This window comes from Dermacentor albipictus, chromosome 9 (genome assembly GCF_038994185.2).
Source record: "Dermacentor albipictus isolate Rhodes 1998 colony chromosome 9, USDA_Dalb.pri_finalv2, whole genome shotgun sequence".
Lineage (NCBI taxonomy): Eukaryota > Metazoa > Arthropoda > Arachnida > Ixodida > Ixodidae > Dermacentor > Dermacentor albipictus.
The window spans coordinates 38,097,981-38,116,175 of record NC_091829.1 but is presented as its reverse complement, the minus strand read 5'-3'; the positions used below and the strand labels follow the sequence as shown (position 1 = coordinate 38,116,175).

At 47.0% G+C, this 18,195-nt stretch overlaps 1 long non-coding RNA gene across 1 annotated transcript in view; it reads left to right on the top strand.

The window, feature by feature from the left end:
* Positions 1-8,276: 8,276 nt before the first annotated feature.
* Positions 8,277-18,195, top strand: part of LOC135916544 (uncharacterized) — a 73,250-nt gene continuing 63,331 nt past the window's right edge. The window contains exon 1 of the long non-coding RNA XR_010568971.1: positions 8,277-8,393. This is a non-coding gene — a long non-coding RNA (uncharacterized lncRNA). The remainder of the gene's footprint in view (positions 8,394-18,195) is intronic.

Below are 18,195 nucleotides of genomic sequence, written 5' to 3'. Positions count from 1 at the left end.
CACATCGTGAGCCTGCTGGACAGCCCAGAATTGTTCATCCAGGTCCGGGCTGCGAAGTGCAGCCTCCCACCTCGACGAGGAAAGACCTGGACCTGGAAAGAGGGAGTACCGCTCGTTAAACAGTGACAAAGCGAGTAGCGCCGCTTCCTGTCATAGCAAGTTTCGCGCACAGTATCTGAACACGTCTACCCCAACTGGCACGGAAACTTACGCCCACTTTATCGCCAACGTGTGAAGAATGCGCATGCCAGGGGTGCATAAGATCAACTGTCCGCGACAGCCAATCTTTTATGCGAACACCCCCTGGCACGCTTCGGTCTCCGCGACCCTAACCCACGGGCTGTCCTGCTTCCAGCTTTGATCCCCCCGCTACCCCTTGGGCGCCCTGGAGATCCTGTGCCGCCTCCTTTATTATAATCTCAGGAGTTCTCCTGAGACCTCCGTTCGCCGGTTACATGTGCCCTCCAGGAGCAGTGTTTGTAAAAAATCCAATCTATCGTCGCTACGAGAAAAGCGCCCTGCGACTTATACAACACCAGTCAGAAGCTTGCACAATAATAAATCACGTACTACACAGATAGCGCACGAATGGTCGAGCCTGAATGTTTTATGACGGTTCACAAGAGTAAGGAGCTACTAGTCATCGTAGATGTTTGCTACAAGGTATTAAAAATTGTACGAAATAGTTGTTTCAAATTATGGGGTTTTACGTGCTAAAACCACTTTCTGATTGTGAGGCACGCCGTAGTGGAGGACTCCGGAAATTTCGACCACCTGGGGTTCTTTAACGTCCACCTAAATCTAAGTACACGGGTGTTTTCGCATTTCGCCCCCATCGAAATGCGGCCGCCGTGGCCGAGATTCGATCCCGCGACCTCGTGCTCAGCAGCCTAACACCATAGCCACTGAGCAACCACGGCGGGTAACAGTTGTTTCAAGCCTTGTGCGCAGCAATAGCAAATCTATCGGAACTGAGCACACCCGCGAGCGGTTAGGCAGGAAATAGACAGTGGCCGCATCGAAGAACTTTACTGAGTAAGAAACGTGACAGGCCGCTGCTTCAAAGTATTTGCAAAATAATTAGAACGAAGAGCAAAACACAGTAATCGTGATTCAATTCTTGAGCGGAAAATTTGGATAGCCTGGAATACATATTTAGCCCCGCTTTTAGAACAAGCACCATATACACTGCTCACGCCGTTTGCACATGGGTTTACCAGCTCCGAAAGCGTTTTTGCATGTTCGTTCAAGCTATAGCCAAAGCTCTGTGTCGTCCACTCAGTCACCGTACGATATCTCCCTAAACAGGGGTTTGCGAAGCCGCAACGGCGTCATGCACTGCCATTGTAAACACGGGTTCAACGGAGGCAGTTGAGACAAGCAATGGACGCTTCACCACGTGACCAAACATGGTAGCGCCCACAGGATCGCCGCGAAAAGGGTTAATAGTCTCATCTTCTCCAAAGAGTGGGCACAGAGGGGAGGGCGCCAGACCAGCCCTGTGACGATAAAAATTTAATGCTGGCATTAGACAACGTAATCGGGTAAAGGTTACTCGAGTTTTATAGCAGAGCTGTATGCCTCTACCATCCAAGGAAATTTTCGTGTCGTAAGCAAAAACTTCCCATACGTGGGCCGATCCCGGAGATAGTGCAATGCCGGGCCGACCCGCGGCGGAGGTGAAGCAGGCGTTAAGCGCTCCCCATACGTGGGCCGATCCCAAAGATTGTGCAATGCCGGTCCGGTCCGCGGTGGAGATGAAGCAGGCGTTAAGCACCCCCATACGTGGGCCGATCCCGAAGATAGTGCAATGCCGGGCCGACCCGCTGCGGAGGTGCAGTTCATCATTAAGGGGCCTACATACAGATCTTCGCTGGCCATTCTCCTTCACAAAGTGGAAGGGCACAGACTTTCTTTTTTTTTTTTTTCTGGTGTGAAAAAAACTTTTGTGCCACCAGAAGAGGAGGTGCCGATATTCGTAAAAATTAGCTATAGCTGGCCTAAAGATCTTCAATAATTGCATATCTCCCGAATCTAACAGTAGTTATATAAGCTGATGCAGGAAGTAATGACAATAGATGGCGATTGAGGGCTGCTTTCGCGAGACTCTCAGCCACTTCGTTTATAAATAATTCCTTAATTATCTCCAGACAGGCTGCAATGCATCCTCGCCCTCTTCAGGCTTGAATTCACCGCCGTTATTAGCTCAGCGTCCGACTGCAGTTCGTTAAACGAACAAGCTTTCTTCGGTTATATTGATCGAAGATTGTTTGTAATAAAAAAAAAAATTGTTCAGAATACTGAGTGATTCTCGCGCAGCAATCGGGCGTCGTATTTCTCAACAATCACTCCGTATCTTACAACAAGCCCCGCATTCGTCTGAAAATTAAATCACCCTCGTCTGGATCCCAGCACACGACGGCGTTGTCCACCCGCACCTCACCAACCTCAACGAGGTTGCACATTCCGTAGCCAGCAGTGGCGTAGCCAGAAATTTTGTTCGGGGGGGGCTACGTCACTGGCCCCATTATATATATATATATATATATATATATATATATATATATATATATATATATATATATATATATATATATATATATATAGATATAGAGATATATATATATATATATATATATATATAATGGGGCCAGTGGCGTAGCCAGAAATTTTGTTCGAGGAAGCTTTAGGTCAGGTGCTCCTATTTAAATACATGTAGAAGGGGAATTCGTTTTTCCCTGCAACCACTTCACCAAATTTGAGGAGGTTTGTTGCATGTAAAAGAAAAAGTTTAATTCTAGTGACTACTGGTATTGAATTTTTCATTTAGGTGGTCAATTATTTATAAAAAATTGGCCAAATCAAAAATTTTCAGAAAACGCAACTAAATATAAACGAAATATAAACATATACTCCGTGACTCAACAATGAAACATGATATCACAATTCTGTGAATTGCACCTAATAGTACATCTACAGCGGACAAAATAGATATGTTACACATCAATCTAAAAAAAATTAGTATTGTAGAAATACGGCTTGTGCAGAACCCTTGTACACAACGTAACCAATTCACGTAAGATACAAATTGACATAGCAAACTTGTCCGCTTTGACTGTTATAGTAGATGCCGTTTACAGAACCACAATGTCTGTTCTTCATGCATAGCTATGAGTTTGTAAACGTCGTGCTTCTATTTTTTCAAACTTTCGAATTTTTCAAAATATTTTAAACAAAATTCAGGCCCTAAATCGAACTTGTGCTTCCAACAGAACTAGGATTTAACTTTCTCTCTTGAATGCAACCAATTTCAATAAAAGCGATTAGCAGGATTATCTAAGAAAAGCGTTTCTGCGTTTTACAAGTATTTGAATAGGCCGCATCGGATTGGGCACGAGCTAAAGCTTCTTCTTAAACAATTTGTCAAGGGATCAAATCCACGAATAATAACTGCATTGTCATTGCCAAAGATGCTGCAAACGAATTCTTGAACCCTACGCACAGTCAAAACAATAAAATATGTATTTTTTCATAAAAGAATATACTCGTATGTGCCAAAAATTTTGCCCAAAATAACTGATATCAATGCTTCCATATTTTTGTCTATTTATTAAGTAAAGAAAATATCACACGAACTTTAGAACTATATCAGTTCGAAACCAGGAATGCAGTGCATGCCGCTGACATGAAAAATTAAAAGGCAATGAACTGAACAAGTTGAGGACAAATATGTTAATGAAACTTGGTCATTCAACAACCGTGCTTACATTCTTGTATATATGCAATGGCCAGTGAAAAATCTCAATGACGCTGTAATTTGTTTTAATGTATTACGCAGGAGCAGCTGTCACCGGTCGTGTATCCTGAGTAATTGCACCGAAATTATAGTCGCAACAGAGGGCACGTATAAAAAGCAGGAATTCTGCAAGATATACGAGGGCAAGTCAAATGAATGTGAGCCAACAACGGGGTACATTATTTAAAAGTAGTCTTCATGAGAATTTAGACATTTGTCCCATTGACTAACGAGTCGCGTGATTTCCGTCTTATAAAACTCCTTGGGTTGCTGCTTCAAAGAGTCTGTATCTGGTTCCCTTGAGCTGTTTTTTCGGTTGCCCCAAAATGTAGAAGTCGCAAGGTGACAGGTCTCAGCTGTATGGCGGATGCTGCAGCGTTTCCCACTTGAACTTTGCCAGTTTTGTATTAACCACATAAGCGACGTGGGGACAGGCATTGTCGTGGAACAAGATGACCCCATTTGTCAATTTTCCACGTTGTTCGTTCTTGATTGCGACACGCTGCCGTTCTGGCGTTTCACAATATCGGAAACAATTGATAGCATCTCAAGATTTAGCAAATTTTATCAGTAATGGACCCTGACGACCGAAAAACAGTCAACAACACCTTTCCAGAGGAAATGATGGCCTTTGCGTTCTTTGGGCGTGGTAAATTCGAATGTTTCCGCTGTAAGCTTTGCCGTCGTGTTTCAGGCTCGTAGTAGTGGCACCAAGGTTCGTCCCCGATCACAGTTGCAAACAAGAAGTCGCCATGCTCATTGTGATACCCGATCAGATGAGTCAAGGCAGCGCGAAACTTCTCCGTCTTCTCGCGATGGATCAAAATCATGGGGATCCATTGCGCACCAAAGAGCCGATAACCGAGAAGCTCATGAATTATGGCGTGAACCGAACCGTGACTGATGTTCAGACCATCTGCCAGTTCATCGATGCTTATCCTCCGTTCTTGTTTTATCAACTCATCAACCTTTGAAATTGTGTGGGGGGGTGATTGCACGATGGTTTTGGCCCGGTCTTGGAATGTCTTTACAACGTCCTTTAAACCGTTTGCTCCAACGCTTCACATTGGTGAATGAAATGCCGTGTTCAACGTAAACGGCAGCCATACGGCGATTAATTTCTGTTTTGGAAACACCTTTAGCTGTCAAAAACTTCGTGAATCCGAGCTGTTCAACATTTGAAATGTCCATTATGTGACGCAACCATATTCAACCCAGTGTATGAGAGCATTAAAGAACATTTATCTTCACACCTGCGTGTCACTTTTGTAAATGAGACATGCCGTTCTCCTACGCGCATGCCTCGCAGATAATGAACCGAACCATTATTGCACGGTTAGGGTGGGCTCACTTTCATTTGACTCGCCCTCGTACATTAGAAATGCAAAGATACAATGGGATATGCAAATGCGAAAATACGGCTTGATAAAGGACAAAAAAGTGTCACTGGAAACAAAGTTCACTGCATGTATACACAAAACCTCGCAACAAGATATTTAAGTATACGTATAAGTCTCCAATGAGTCTATGTATGTAAGAAGAAGTAACTGTATATAATGCGTCAAACAAGGCAAATAAACATGTTGCACAATCATACATTCACAGAATCCTAGATTCCGCCCCCATTCCATCCACTCCCCCCGGTGTATTGCGCGCGACGGAAGACGGCGCGCTTGCTCCTCGCTTTTCTCCTTTGCGCACACAAGACTGAGCCACCATCGTAGGCTCACCCATTCCACCTCCACGCCTACGCTTTCACTCGCACATACAGCATGCAGCGCGTGGTCACGATGTTATCACCCTTGGACTTTATACGAAACATGAGGGTGACGGCGACGGCAAGAATGCGCCTGGAGTGTCCATATAATTGCTTTCGCAATAATATAATAAAGGTATCCGGCAACTGAAGCGTCCTGTCGCCCATTACTTTCCGCAAAAGAAGTATCAAAATCGAACTTTCACCATGCGACAATTCGCTGCGCCGCAACATTGTATTTTTTTTTCTGTGGAGCAGAGGCACCGAAATGAAAAAAAAACGCATAGGAAAGTATGTTGGCCAGAATCGAATGCCTACATTGGGCACCTAATGGGGCTACGGAATTAATACCGAAGAAAACATGAGACGCTTGGCCCACTGAGAACCATACGCATACTGCTCAGTATCCTACACCGGCGAAACGAGACTTTGCGGAAAGGTTCCGCTCAAGGAACGCGGTGCAATCCTTCGAGTCCCCACAGTGATGGCGGCGAGCGACCATTCTTTCTTTTTTCTCGTCTGCTAGCCAGAAAGCTTCCAAAACTCTGTCAGGTGAAAATCCACTCGGCCAGAGCAAACCGAACGCCCACCGAAGTGCACCGCGCGGTGGTCGGGGCCATACTAGAAAAACATATGCGCTTTGGCTCGCTCTGGCAGCCCGCGGGTAGGGTAGCGAGAACAACAAAAAATTGAAGAGGCTTAATGTGTCCTCGGCGAATAAAAGTCAAAGTAGAAAAAATAAATAAGAACGTAGTTACTTTGGCTGGCTTTAGTGTCTTGACATAGATGTTCTGGCGTAGGTTGAAAACAATGTTGATATTTTTTTATGTGACATGACGGCGCAAATGAACCACCCCAACGCATCGTCTCATTGGACCTCGCTGCGTGCTTTGTCAACTCGTCTGCTAGTGTGTTGATTTGGCTTGTCTCGTTGTATGTTCCGATGTAAGACTTTAGAAAAGTCAATGGACCTTTGGCGTAAAATGTTTATAACAACATTAAACCCACAAAGTTCCCCAATTCAAAATTTAAAGCACAACTTTGGAAATGTCAATGCATGTTTCGCATCAAGAACTTATGAGATTTATACCCATAAAGTTTCGCAATTGATATCCATGCGCTCCATAGATTCCGTGGCCTAAGTGAGATGCCGCGGCGAGCCTGCTCACCATCAAAGCGCCCTTGAAACTTTGTGCTCGGATGGCACTGCTTGGCATTATGTGACTGCCGGTGTACGGGCGTTGCCACGAAATCCAGCCCGAGTTCGCAATCTTCGCGGTTAAATGTCTTTTCGAGTGTCAAAAAGACATTCTAGACAAAATCCAGAGTCATTTCCGGCGCCGGGGGTCGCTTTGGTCGGCGGTGCATGGACAGCACGAAAAAATTTCGGGGGGGGCTGAAGCCCCATAAGCCCCCCCCCCCCCCCCCCTGGCTACGCCCCTGGTAGCCAGAGGACTAGTCAACCGTGCCGAAGACGGTGCAGGTGCACCCGCAGGACGCGACCGCCTTACAAGATACAGCGTCCTTGTGAAATCATTTTACCTCGCAAGAAGAACATTCCCCACCTCTCACCGCAAGTTAAACAGAGCACAGGCAACCACCCTTCGCCTGTTACAGACCAATACATACCCCTCTCTCGCACGCTATCGCATCATATACCCGACATCTACCCCGGCCAGACGTGCAAGATCTGTAAAACTCAATCAGTAACACTCCCCCACATGCTATGGGAGTGCTGTGGGTGCATGGGAATACCCCGACCTTAATCCCGTGACCCTCTCGTCGAGATAGCACGCTGCCCTGCGCAGCTCCCATCTCGACGACTAACTCTGGGCGACCCAGCAGGCCTACGAAGCGGCGAAGAGGCAAGACCTCGATGTCCCATCGTGGGAGGCCTAGGCACAGCCGCCTAAACGGCTGGTTCTCATTAAAGTTCACTCTCTTTCTCTCTCAGAATTTTCCTACTTTTTTTCCGGATAAATCGCACGAACACAACGGATCAAGATTACCGACGGATACCGCAGCGTTTTTCCAAAGCATTTACATCTTACGCAGTCTCCACACTACGTGCACAATCCCACATTGATAATGTAATATAATGGTAGACCGCATTCTTTCCATTACTGAAAGCAGCATTCTTTATGTATATCACGCGCAGTCGTCGTCATCTTCTTTCACACAAGCAGGAGTACACGGTGAAGGGACACCGCTTCGACATCAAACAAACAACGTATTGAATATTACAACGTAAAAAAACAACCCCATCGTCTGAAACGTTTGCATTTCAGTCGCGCTTGGCATCACGTCACGGTAAGCGGCCGCGCCTAAAAAAAATCACCGGTACTTCCCCAAGACAAATCTAAATCTTCCTTCTTCAATTGCTGCATAGTCGCCGTGCAATGCTTGAGAACCAGTGGTCTAGCGCGACGACAACACGGCAGTGAACGTTACTCAGGTTGATGTGACCCTAAGCGTACTTCTTAAAACGTCTTTGTTTTGCCGGGAATGTGGCGCCCTCCACGTTACTCCAGATTTGTCGCCGCCGGGAAGGCCGAAGACAATGCAGGAGGTCGTGCTCAAGGTCTCAGGGTCGTTGGCCCCAGTGGCCGCTCTGCTCCTGGGTGCCGTGCGCAAGGGTTGTCCAATTGGTTAAATCATACCACGTGGTATGCTGGCGCGCGGGAAAGCTGCAACTGAAACAGTCGAAAGTGGTAAACAAGTCATTAGCGCGGTGGGTTCATTTGGCTGCAGCTGGCTGTTGACCTCGGCGTTGATATTGGCGGGAAGCGATGAACTTCTGTGTGGGCTCGCTGGCTGACGATCGTTGCTGGTGGATTAACTGTGAGTGTTTTGACTGTATCGATGGGCATCTGGGAGGTTGGACGTACGTTAATCTGCGGGTTTGCATATTTGTGTGCTTCTGCTGGGCAGAATTTCCTTGATTTTGGAGGGAATACATTGGGGGCCCCTATTGCGCGGGCGATGGCAGTTGGTGCTGGCGGATCGGCGAATGTTACAACTGCAGTGGTGAACATAATGTGCTCCTCGGTGGTATTCTGTGTTCGTGTACGTCGTATGAATAACTGTTACGACCGGCTCAACATCGCTGCTCGCTGCACTACTACTGTAGGGCGACTCGCCAAATCTGAGTGTTGGCGAGCAAAACATTTCTCCTTTGCTCTAGTTGTCGTCTGTGCTCCGCTAACGGATCTGTAGATATGTGCGCCTTCGTGTCTCTGAGAAAACGCCACTGAAGCGCGGTTGTCATAAATAGAAGGCGGTCTTGTTTAGTTTAAACAGCATTGCTCGTATAACTGCGCAGTTTCGGCGGGTAGACAGGTGAAGCGAGAAGCGCTACGGGATTTGTTTCGAGAAGTAGTCTTACGGGAGCTCGCTAATTTAGTTGTGTTTATTTCTTTTGCCCTGTATTAGGAAATAAGCCTGCTCAGCAGTCGCCGTATGTCGGGTTACAGTCGCTCAGTTAGAATTCTGAAGTTTGTCTCTTCGAGAAGCTGCTGCTGTTCTTGCGCTACTCCCCTCCTCTCCCCCCCCCCCCGTCCCTGATTTTGGCGGGAAAACATGGGCCCCTTCGGCGCGGGCGATGGCATTTGGTGCTGGCGGATCGGCGAATGTTTCAACTGCAGTAGTGAACTTTGAGTGTTCCTCGGCGGTATTCTGTATTTGTGCGCGTCTTACGAAAAGCTGGTACGACCAGCTCAACATTGCTGCTCTACTGGAGGGCGGCCCGCCAAATCTGAGTGTTGACGAGCAAAACATTTATCCTTTGCTCTAGTTGTCGTCTGTGCTCCGCTAACGGATCTGTAGATACGTGCGCCTTTGTGTCTCCGAGAAAACGCCACTGAAGCGCGGTTGTCATAAATAAAAAGCGGTCTTGTTTAGTTTAAACAGCATTGCTCGTATAACTGCGTAGTTTCGGCGGGTAGACAGGTGAAGCGAGAAATGCGACGGGATTTGTTTCGAGAATTGTCTTACGGGAGCTCGCTAATTTAGTTGTGTTTATTTATTTTGCCCTGTATTAGGAAATTAGGCTGCTCAGCAGTCGCCGTATGTCGGATTACAGTCGCTGAGTTAGAGTTTTGAAGTTTGTCTCTTCGAGAAGCTGCTTCTGTTCTTGCGCTCCCCCCCCCCCCCCGTCTTTGTTCTTGGCGGGAAAACGTGGGCCCCTTTGGCGCGGGCGATGGCATTTGGTGTTGGCGGATCGGCGCATGTTTCAGCTGCAGTAGTGAACATTGTGTGTTCCTCGGCGGTATTCTGTATTTGTGTGCGTCTTATGAAAACTGGTACGACCGGCTACGAGCACGCCCCCCCCCCCCCGCCGTTTTATTTATTTGTTTATTATTTATTTTATTTGTTTAGCTGTATCATATATTGAACCACGTGCCAAACTTTAGATCATGATCAAGTGCGATCGGGATCGAATTTATCGATCACGGTCGGCTTATGTGCTCAAGGAAGTCAACGCTGATAGAGCAATTCGGTCCTGATCAGGCTCGATCGCGATCGAACGTGTTCGGTGCAACAACTGTGTACTTCTCGCCGGCATGAGCATCGCATATCTCAAGGGCATGACCTTTGGAGTTCCGCGGTGGTAGACAAAGGTGACTCTTTTCGCATATTGCGCATTTTCGCATATTTCGCATATTGCGTGTTCAGCGGACACGTGTGCAAAGGTGCTGCTACTCTAGCGAGGTAGGGTATAATAAAGATAGACCTTTTGCTCACTGCATTTAAATGCGGCAAAGCTAGCGCTAAAGTCACGTCGTTCGAAATAGGGTTGTGTGGTGAAGACGTTTTCCTACCGCATGACATCAGAACTCTCGCTTAATTGCTAAACGCGCTTGTTATTTTTGCAATTTTGTATAATAGAAAAAAAAAACACGGCAGCACGGATTCGCTGCATAAAATCAGGATTCACCTATGTAAACGTCAACAAATTCGGGGGAATTTTTACTGCAATAAAATTTCTGCGTCCCCTCTAAGTGAACTCTCCCTCACTAGATGACGCCACCAACCCGAAGGTTTCTTTTTGGCCACGTTTTATTTTTATGCGAAGCATATTACGAGGGCTCAACCAACACCACCTAGATAGCACAAGGCCTTTTCACTCCGATCCATGACGTCATGCTACCTGGCCCGACTGCCATAGAATCTAATGGGGATGCTCTCGAATAGGCAACAGTGATTTTGACGTCACCGCTTTCATCACGCCAGCCTTGTCAATAGAAATTTCGGGCCAGGTAGCGTGTCGTCATGGATCGGAGTAAACAGGCCTTGTGCTATCTAGGTGGTGTTGGCTCAACCCAGCTCCTCAGGCGCGGCGGTGACCATGAAATCACGTGACACCGTGACGTCACGACAGAGGAGAAGTGGCTTTGGCTCAACTCTTGCAAGACGGGCTGGGTGGGAATCGAACCAGGGTCTCCGGAGTGTGGGACGGAGACGCTACCACTGAGCCACGAGTACAACGCTTCAAAGCGGTACAAAAGCGCCTCTAGTGAATGCGGTGTTGCCTTAGAAACGCGCTGTTTCTAAGGCGTGCGTCTCTTGCTCAGGCGCACATTTCGTTGCCGCGCCGAACGCTGCTTTGCTCGACGCTCACCGCGTCCAATGCGGGGCGCGTAGTCGCTGCCCTGTAGCCCATTGTCTTACACCCCTTGGCGGGTCGACGGGAACGCTGTCGCGTTCCACTCTTGAAGGCGAAGAAGTAATGCATGAGTTGTTTCTTCGTCTAGCCGAACCAAATATAGCCAAGCAACAGCAGTTCACCAGGCTAAACAGTGGTTCAACAACTAAAATAAAGGCTAGTATGCTTCGCATCCTGGGCTTAACCTTACCTAAGCCACAGCCATTTTTTTTGTTTTTCTATTGGTTGAATATCGTTTCTTTCTTCGTTTTTTTTTTCCTCATCGACCTGAGTATATATAACTCGGCTGTTACGAAGGGTATCGCGACAAGTTCAGTTCAGCTCAAGTTTATGCTGCCGGTTAGAAAGGCTGTCATACCTGCTGCCACTTCGTCGCGTCGCAGACGGTGAATTAAAGCTAGCTCGTGCTTTGGTCCTACCATGGTGAAAAACGCGCGCGTGACAGACATGCAGGACGTGGACTCTGTGGCCGACACCAGTTTCTTGCTATGGCTTGGTGCGGCTGGGCTCTTGAAACACAATGCGAGCCGAGCTTTGCCGACTGTTTACCGTCTAGTATGTCACATAGAGTTTTGTATTATTGTATGAAACTCTATCGTATGTCATACGGGAGGTAATTACGTACGGTAATGTGCGCACCTGCACAGTCCTCGGCCGGTTCGTTATCACCGCACTCATCGTACGGTAACTTGGCACTGCTAAAACTAATTCCGAAATTTCTGCCCATCTCCCGTCTGGGCCATTCCCTCTATACGACGTCTGCTTACTGCATTTTTCTTATCTGTGTCGCGGCAAAAACAGATCGTCAGAGTTGTTTGGCTCTACTACCATCATTCTATACCACTCTATCCTACCACCACCCTATACCACCATTGCGCCTGTGCGGCGCCTCGAAACCAGCGCCTGGTCTGTGCATTCGGAAATTGGCGTCAGTGGCCATTGGTACTCGCGGATTTTCTGCGAGGATGACTGCATTGCTAGGTGAAGCTATTTCTGTGCAACTTCCTCATTTCCTTCGAAAACGGTATGTCTGAGTCAATTTTCTGCTCTAGAATTGAGTTTAATGTTGTTGCGCTGAAGTTACTCTTCTTGGAGCGCGTGCATTTTACGAGCAAGTTGCTGGCCTTTCGTGGTTTCAGACTGTGGCAAATATCGGAATTCTGTGTTATCCCTTGTGCCGGGGGAGGGGGGGGGGACTGACTCTACTACTTTTGACAAGCGCATACCACGTCACTGCAACAAGTGCGGCAAAGTAGCATATATCGGTTTCGAAGTAAGTAAGTAAGTAAGTAAGTAAGTAAGTAAGTAAGTAAGTAAGTAAGTAAGTAAGTAAGTAAGTAAGTAAGTAAGTAAGTAAGTAAATAAATAAATAAATAAATAAATAAATAAATAACATGCTGAGCAAGCTTCCCAATGGCACAAAGTGCTAGGCACAACGTTGGCCCCATAGAGTTTCTCATTATATTACCTGAGGGAAATCTGGCGCTGCTGCGCTGCGGTATGCATTAGTGTCCCTGTATATGCCCCTGCACGGGGCAGAGTTGCGCATAGGTCTGCTTTATGTACCAGCTCTGCAGTGAAGCCACTCCTCACGCGCGCAGGAAGCAAATGCCGCGTGGTGTTCCATTTGCATTTTTATCTGCTGGTCGCGAGCTACATGCGGCAATTGTTCGCAAACGCTGACCAAGATGACACTTTTTAATACAGGCTACGCTCGAAGCGCAGCAGCGCCAGATTTCCCTCTAGGTAATATAGTGAGAAACTCTATGATATAATGGAACGCTAGTATGCATGGGAATGCCGGTATATTGTGGCTTCGGATTGGCATCGTTCTCGGAGAGCCAGGCAAGCACTGTTCCGTCTGTCACAATGATTCATTTTCTACTAAAACAGCACATAAAAAGCTGTTTTAGCTTTATTATTTCGCAAATACATGTTTTGTTTAACTATGAGAACTTGTTATTGCATGTACAATTATATGATACGTAAAAAAGTATCGGCAGGCCGCTAAAGTTGGAGGACAGACGACAAGATTCGCGCTCGCTTTGAAATAGTTTGTCGTCTGTTCTTGCTTTTCTTCGCTTGGTCATGCATAGTAGGTGAATAAAGATGTAATATGCGTGAATGGAAACATTTTATGAAGGTTTTACTTTAAGAACGCGTTATTTGTGTAGCCGTATCCACGTTTTAGACGAAGCCTCTTACAACACCAGCCAACACAAGCCTCTCAGACTCATATACCGTCATTCCCATGACGGCACGGCGCCCCTTAGGAAACTCTCATAGACTATGGTGCCATATTTCCCTCTAGGTGTTACAGTGAGCAACTCTACGGTTGGCCCCATGTCCCTGGCCGAACTAGGCCCATGGTTAGCTGCCGAACGTGGCCCACATTTGGAGATTGACACTGGCCTCACGCTGGCATACGTTATATGACCAGCGACATTGGGCCGACCTGAATGGCCAACCTGGCCAACTGGTAGCCACAGTAGTGCCCCGCTTGGCCCGGTGGTAATTAGCAAAATTTGGTAGGCCGTTCGTTGGTATGTGCATTTGTTCTTATACCAGGTGTTTTTTAGCTGCACCAAAATTTTAGAAATAGCCCATGGCATTGAGCACAATTCTAACTCTTGAGCTAAATTACACGATGAGGCGGCCGTTACGTCTGCGAGAAATCAAAATGCATAATTGTATACTTAACATAATTGCACTAATTTACTTTTTAATTATTCACTTTATGGCACATATTTCTGTCTACGAATTATAGCAGGCGAGTTTGCAAGGCGCATACACTTGGAACGAATTCTCAGGACTACACCAGTTTCGATATACTAATTTTTGAAGTGTCCGACTAAATGAATTGGCGTTGCAGTTACTTTTGTGTTTAATGCAGAAAAAAGTGCTTTCATGAAAATGTAAGTGGAATAATAGCGCATTTTTATCGTAAGTTTGACGGCGCATACCTTGAAACAGGCGCCATTGTCAGGATTCGTTCCAAGTGGATATGCTGCTATTCTAGCTAGCTAGCTACTATACATAGTATGCACGTACGTCATTCAGTGATACTCCGCGACTTCCGGTTTACGGCAGCGCCATCTTGGGGAACCTATAGGCCTATGCGCGCGCCTGTTGATAAGGTACCCCAATATGGCGGAAGCAGACGACAGCAGCGGATGTGACGTCACGTGCATACTATGTATAGACTAGCTACTATTTGAGAAGTGAAATATGTGCTGCAAAGTAATTAATGACATAGTTGATTAGTGCAATTACGTTATTCCATTAAGAATGCCGATTTTTCGAAGAAGTAATGGCCTTGCTCATTGAGTAATTTATCTCGAGGGTTAATATTGTACTATCTGCCACAGGCATTTAAAAAAATGGCTGTGGCTTAGGTAAGGTTAAGCCCAGGATGCGAAGCATACTAGCCTTTATTTTAGTTGTTGAACCACTGTTTAGCCTGGTGAACTGCTGTTGCTTGGCTATATTTGGTTCGGCTAGACGAAGAAACAACTCATGCATTACTTCTTCGCCTTCAAGAGTGGAACGCGACAGCGTTCCCGTCGACCCGCCAAGGGGTGTAAGACAATGGGCTACAGGGCAGCGACTACGCGCCCCGCATTGGACGCGGTGAGCGTCGAGCAAAGCAGCGTTCGGCGCGGCAACGAAATGTGCGCCTGAGCAAGAGACGCACGCCTTAGAAACAGCGCGTTTCTAAGGCAACACCGCATTCACTAGAGGCGCTTTTGTACCGCTTTGAAGCGTTGTACTCGTGGCTCAGTGGTAGCGTCTCCGTCCCACACTCCGGAGACCCTGGTTCGATTCCCACCCAGCCCGTCTTGCAAGAGTTGAGCCAAAGCCACTTCTCCTCTGTCGTGACGTCACGGTGTCACGTGATTTCATGGTCACCGCCGCGCCTGAGGAGCTGGGTTGAGCCCTCGTAATATGCTTCGCATAAAAACAATTTGGTGCAGCTAAAAAAAAAGCACCTGCATGTATTTGTAATGCAATCACACTTGCAGAGTAGTGTAAGGTCAGCGCACACAAGTACAGGATACAGCGAATGCTTTTGATCAATTTACTGAGCAAAGATCTGTAAACTGTACGTGGCAGAAGCACTCAAAGTGGTTGACATGTTTAATTGCACGAGACTAGACTAAAATTGTACTGCAGAAATAAGGAAGCATACCTTATTTGGTAGTGACGTTTTGTAAATATCGTTTAAACATAAATGTTGTTCCATATATTTACCATATAAAGTGTACGCACTGATAATATAAAAAAATCAGTTCAGTTAACTTCAGTCAAGTCCATTAGTTGCACCCTGCCTAACCTGCCTGCAGCCTTTCAGTGCGCCCTCTTTGTCTTGGGTACTGAAGATCCAGGGCTTCACAACGGAGCTCGCAGCTTGCATTTACATTTTGGAGTGGCTCGCCATCAAGGCAGATTGCAAATCAAAAAGTAAAAAAAAAGCATTAGAATTGTTTATTTCAAACTGTCTCGCGTCATTATCCCATGTCTCAGACGCTGAGGAGCTGAAATATATGCCGAGTTTCAGCGAGAAAATGCTACGTTTCACGACTTGTAATAACATTGAAAGCAGCCTTTACTGAAAGCACTTGCGTCCGAAGCTTAGCTGAAACAGTAGACACGTGCATTTGCCCCTCGGACAGATCAGAATATTATTCTGTTAGCACTTGAACAGATATTTTTAATTCAAGAGTACTTGCCTTTGTAGAAAGGGAGAACAGCGCTACCAGAGCGCTACAGTGTTCGCGGCATGGGGTTACAGAAGTGTATGTGATGCTGGCTAACTGATCTAGCCGCTGGGACTGCCAAGTGGTTTTGCACTTCCGCAGCAGCAGCAACCAAGTGCAAAAATAAGGTTCGGCATTAAGCATAAAAGAAACAAAGCTTAAAAACCACCCGAGACCTATCCTAAGGAGAATTTATTCAATACACCGCCAGTTTATACATTGATCTATTTTTTTCCCCAGGAACCAAAAAAAAAAAAAAATGTTGGCCTCGCACTTTAATAAAAAAAAAAGGTTTTTCCTACCTCGCGTTACGACCTCCGGGCTCTCTAAAAAGTCTCAGATGACGTTTTGCGGGCCTATTTTAAATCATGTACCAGCATTTCAATGTGCTGGCTTGCATGCGACCTGTTGAGGTTGTGGGGATGCGCGATCGACTCTCGCGCGTCCCCTGATATGTTGTTTTCTCGCATAGCTCCCGTCTCCTGTAATCGGGCTTCATCGCGTGGCTTTACTGCGGCGGTCGGTATGCTTGCAGGGTAGTACGAGACATGGCGCGAGTGTTGCTCTGCTAACGCCACCTAACGGCCGGGTTTACTTGGGCGCAAAAAGTAGATGGCTCTTCCTCTTTGGCTCGGGATCGGCAAGCGGCGCGAACGTTCTGCGTGTGCGCCGATCCATGCTTCTGCGGGACCGCCTCGCGAGGCCTATCCCGGAATGGACGAACACGATCGTTCAAACGCGTCACCGTTCGCGTGACCGTACGCGCAAACGACCAGGCAATAGTGTCCAGCATGGGGCGAACATGTTCGCTCGTTTTCCGGTCGCGGTGAGTCGGACTTCCGCGATTTGTCGCGCGCCCATCGGCATGTTTTGTGGATAGAAACTCGGCTAGCAGGCATTAGTCTATCAAAGGTGCAATAAATGCCCTTGTGATTGCGCTAATGTGTTGTCGTTCCTTTGTCCCAAGAGCGCGGGTGAGAACCCCACAAGGTATGCGCTTGGTATGCATCCGTGGCCTAATGGTTATAGAGTATCGGGCTTCAGATTGGCGGTATGTTAGAATTCGGTCAGCGAGCACATTTATTTGCGAACTTATACAATCTTTTATATTTACAAGCGTATCGGTCGGCCTTCCTAGCCCTAAGGTCCGTAGAGGTCGGCCCCCGACCTCATAATGAGGTCGGCCCACGCTCGCTTACCGACCTGCGGGAGCAGCCCATGGCACTACGTCACCCTAGGACGTTCGGTCAAGAGGCCTGACCTGCCTACGTACAGGCGCCCAAATCTTTAACTGGCGTGCGCGAGCGGCGACTTTTCGGTGTGTCAGCGCCGTGTGACGGGGCGAGGCTGGAAACAGTCTGAAGCTAAGCGCATGCGGACAAAGCCCGCTCAGCTGGGCCAATCGTCTGCTAGGCTGTTTCCAGCCTCGCCCCGTCATACGGCGCTGACACACCGAAAAGTCGCCGCTCGCGCACGCCACTTAAAGATTTGGGCGCCTGTACCAGTGGCTAGGCATGAGCGGACCATGGCCTTCGTTTGTCTGGCCAACTAAGTCGCCCACCGACTTCTTCCTGACTTGTTACCAACCACCGGCTACCGGCCAAGTTACAGTGTACTAGAATATACTATTCTAGTGTAATATTGGGTTACACCAACGAGGCGGTGTTAATATGAAATGAAAGATCCGTAATTAGCGCAAAACGTAAAGAAAAGACGCAGCGCAATTTCACTTTAGTTTACTATAACAGTAGGAGGGAAATTTGAAGTTTCCTTTACTATCTGCTTTATTGGCTAGGTCGCAGTAGATGTCGTGAAATACGCAGTGTCGCCCACTCGCAACTTCCCAAAGTCATACTCAGCAGTCTTCGAGCAGGTACATGACATTCTGCTGCTGTTTACGAGGTCGCATGGTGCTTGACTTTCATTCGCGCCGACCACACCCTTGTGGGCAAAGACTGCAAAAACGTTAGAGTACTGCACATTGGATGCACGTTAAAGAACTCCAGGTAGTTCCAATTAATTGGGAGTCCTCCACCATGGCGTCTCTCGCGGTGCCTGTGTTGAATTTGGTCAACAATTAAACCACATCATTTCAGATTGTACTGCTGCCATTACTATCGCCCTTTGATTTTTACCTTCCGTCAAAATTAGTTTTTGTAAAAGAATATTTTGGCGAAATTAGTGGCTTCTCTATCTTCATAGAACACGAAGAAACTGCAAA